Source organism: Ursus maritimus, unplaced genomic scaffold (assembly GCF_017311325.1).
Source record: "Ursus maritimus isolate PB19 unplaced genomic scaffold, ASM1731132v1 scaffold_21, whole genome shotgun sequence".
Classification (NCBI taxonomy): Eukaryota; Metazoa; Chordata; class Mammalia; order Carnivora; family Ursidae; genus Ursus; species Ursus maritimus.
Genome location: NW_024424564.1, coordinates 32,412,375 through 32,416,415, shown reverse-complemented (window position 1 = coordinate 32,416,415; position 4,041 = coordinate 32,412,375). Strand labels below are relative to the sequence as shown.

The 4,041-nt window shown below is 41.5% G+C and overlaps 1 pseudogene; it reads left to right on the top strand.

Annotated features, from left to right (window-relative positions):
• Window positions 1–2,015: 2,015 nt before the first annotated feature.
• LOC103660120 lies at window positions 2,016–3,156 on the top strand (annotated as a pseudogene).
• The last annotated feature ends 885 nt before the right edge of the window (window positions 3,157–4,041 follow it).

The window sequence follows — 4,041 nt, the reverse complement described above, 5'->3', positions numbered from 1 at the left end:
TTTACCTTTTTTTTTTTTTAATGTAAGCTCTACGCCCATCGTGAGGCTTGACCTCACAACCCCGAGCTCAAGTCCCATGCTCCACCAACTGAGCCAGCAGGTTCCCTTTTCTCTATTTTTGGTGAGAAATTAGAAATCATCTTGCCACTCAAAAAAAAATAGTCTCAGTTCACTTTATAGGTAGATTTATTTACTACTTTAAAAATAATTTCTTTCGGGGCGCCTGGGTGGTTCAGTCAGTTAAGCCTCTGCCTTCACTCAGATCATGATCCTGGGATTGAGCCCCACATCAGGCTCCCTGGCAGGGAGACTGCCCCTCCCCCTGCTCGTGCTTTCTCTCTCTCTCTCTCTCCCTCTCTCTCAAATAAATAAAAATCTTTATTAAAAAAATAATTTTTTTCATGCTAGAAAAACATGGAATCCTATACTTTAGATTCAGCCAATCATGGCAAACCTTAACTAACCCAGTTTTTATACTCCTGTTGAACTTAATTCTCAGATGGCTTTCTTCCACCACCAGCTGAACTTGAAGTATTTTGTCAAGTGCCATCCTTCATTAAACTATGCATACCCACTAACCTCTGAATTCCTCTTGGATTGCAGCTTTATAGCCCATACATGTTATAAGTGCCATATGAGCTGTTATTTACTAAAAAGAAGCATTAAATCTTATTGTTAAGATCATGAATGGCCACAGATGTAAACATGGTTCTTTGGAAGGGCTTTGCCACAGCTAGAAAGATAAGAAATGAGTTGATAATTCTGCAGGCAGGCAAATGGTTATAATAATTTAGCACAACCAGAAATTCACCCATAGGGTGCCTGGGTGGCTTGGTCAGTTTGGTGTCTGCCTCCTTCAGCTAGGGTCATGATCTCAGGGTCCTGGGATTGAGCCCCACATTGAGCTCCCTGATCAGCGGGGAGCCTGCTTCTCCCTCTCCCTGTGCCTGCTGCTTCCCTTGCTTGTGTTCTCTCTCTTTCTCTGTCAAATAAGTAAATAAAATCTTTGAAAAAAAAATTCACACATAACTTGTTTTTTCTAATCATTATTTAGATTTTTCAAATTTTCTGTGTGTATTATCTATCTCTGTATTCTTGACTTAAACTTTAGAAAAAGGCATTCAAATTTAAACTTATGATAGAATTTGGTTTAACAGAATCTTTAAATGCTAATCAAGAGTATTAGATACTGAGATTCCCTATTCCTTTGAGAAAACATTCTCATTATTAATCTATAATCACTTTATCCTGAGGGCATGATATAAATCCCATCATAACAGTGTCCCACAAAGGTCAGGCCTAACTAAGGAAGCCTGAGTCCTACAGAGTTAGATGAGACCTAGGCATTAAATATGGGAAAAGCCAGGGGGTAGTGACTTGAGAAACAGGCTTACAGGTACAAGACTAAGTACCAGGTTAAAAGGGGCAAGGGCAGAAAGGATTATTATTAGACAAAAGGCCCAAACCAAATATCCAAATCAGTTATTTCCTAGTGTAAGAGCGAAACAGCTGCTGCCATGGTTTGGGTCTTCGTGGATAGAGTTGGGGCAGGGTATCCTCCCTGACACATCCAAGAGGGGGTGCTTACTAAAAAAAAAAAAAAAAAAAAAAAAAAAAAAGTGGGTACTTGCTGAGAGGTAAGTCCAAATAAATGTTCTTGAAGAGTTCTGAGTAGCAAGCCAGGTAACCAAGATCAGCGCAGGTCCAGTGGGCAGTAAGCATGAACTAGGGCCAGTAAAGGAGCCAGGTTAGGCCCTGGACAATGACTGTACATGGAACTTGCCCCTTTTTTGGTTGTTGAGTAGGGCTAGATAAAAGGTACAGGGTGAGAGTGGGAGAGACAGAAACAGAGAGACAGCGACCAAGAGACTGAGAGACTGTTTAGCCCCAAGTTAGAACTTGTAAAATGTTCACTTCCTTTTCTTCCTCCCAACGAAAAACTCCCAGGACTCAAAACAGAACATAAAGCTTTCTGTCCATGGTCACCGGTGAGTAAGCCCATCATTAAAGTCTCCTCTCCCACCGTGGTCATGTCTAAGTCAGAGTCTCCCAAAGAGTCTGAACAGCTGGGGAATTTCTTCATTGGAGGTTCGAGCTTTAAAACAACCAGTGAGAGTCTGAGGAGCCATTCTGAACAATGGGGAATGCTCTCATACTATGTGGTAATGAGAAATCCAGACACCAAGCGCTCCAGAGGCTTTGGGTTTGTCACGTATGTCACTGTAGGGGAGGTGGATGCAGCCATGAATGCGAAGCCGCACAAGGTGGATGAACGAGTTACAGAACCAAAGAGGGCTGTCTCAAGAAAAGATTCTCAAAGACATGGTGCCCACTTGGCTGTGAAAAAGATTTTTGTCAGTGGCATTAAAGAAGACACTGAAGAACATCATCTAAGAGATTATTTTGAAAAGCAGGGGAAAACCGAAGTGACTGACATCATGACTTACCGAGGCGTGGCAACAAGAAAGGCTTTGCTTTTGTAACCTTTGATGACCATGACTCTGCAGATGAGATTGTCATTCAGAAATACAACACTGTTGATGGCCACAATTTTGAAGTAAGGAGAGTCCTATCTAAGCAAGGGATGGCTAGTGCTTTATCCAGCCAAAGAGGTCGAAGTCGTTCTGGAAACTTTGGTGGTGGCCGTGGAGGTGGTTTTGGTGGGAATGACAGCTTTGGTCATGGAGGAAACTTCAGTGGGGGAGGGGGCTTTAGTGGCAGTTGAGGTGGTGGTGGTTATGGTGGCAGTGGGGATGGGTATAACGGATCTGGTAATGATGGAAGCAACTCTGGAGGTGGCGGATGCTATAATGATTTTGGAAATTACAATAATCAATCTTCAAATTTTGGACCCATGAAAGGAGAAAATTTTGGAGGCTGAACCTCTGGCCCCTATGGTAGTGGAGGCCAATACTTTGCTAAACCATGAAGCCAAGGTGGCTACGGTGGTTCCAGCAGCAGTAGTAGCTATGGCAGTGTCAGAAGGTTTTAATTACTGCCAGGAAACAAAGCTTAGCAGGAGGAGAGCCAGAGAAGTGACAGGAAGGCTACAGGCTACAGCAGATTTGTGAACTCAGCCGAGCACAGTGGTGGCAGGGCCTAGCTGCTACAAAGAAGACATGTTTTAGACAATACTCATGTGTATGGTCAAAAAACTTGAGGACTATTTGTGATTAATTATATAACAGGTTATTTTAGTTTCTGTTCCATGGTAGGTGTAAAGCACTTCAAGAAAGGGTTTTAATGTAATTTTTTGGTTTTTGGGTGTTTTACACCCATGCTGCCAATTGCTAAATGTAATAGTCCGATCATGGTGCTGAATAAATATATCTTAAAAAAAAAAAAAAAACAGAACATAAAATGTGGAACACTTCCTAACTTTGTCTAAAGGTCTATTATGACTTCATATCATTCTCACTGTTTATTATTTCAAACAGACAACTTTTTTTTCTAAAATCAATCCAGTGGGTTTGTCCTCATTCATTGTTCATAATCTGATCCTCAGTCCTTCTCTACAGAAATGTTAGTTCCAGAGAACTCTTGCAGCCACTTTTACCAATGATAAATCTTGCTTCATCTATAAGTACCTTCTTCACCTGTCCCAGCCGTGGCATTGAAGCTTACCATACACTGAACTCAGGGCACTAGGCAGCTGAATAGCTGATCTAATTTCAAGGGCCTATTCCTCTACCAGCTCCTTATTCCATAATTTCCTGGAAACTACCAGGGAAGTCCAGTAGAGGTCACTTTGCTGCCACATGCAATAGATGGGGAATTTCAGAGCTTCATTTCCCCTAAAAAGGTTATGAAATAATAGCGTTGATGTTAAAAGTTCTAAGGAAATATGATAACAACTTGGGAATTAATATGTCCTTCCATGCCATAGTGCAAAGTGCTCCCAGAATTTCAAACACAGGAGGCTAAAAGTGCTTATGGAAATTACAAAAAATTGAGAGATCAGTCTCTTGCTTTCTAAAAGCCACATTCACCATTTATTCCTTCATACTAGATCAGAATCCCTATGACTCCAGAAGGACACTA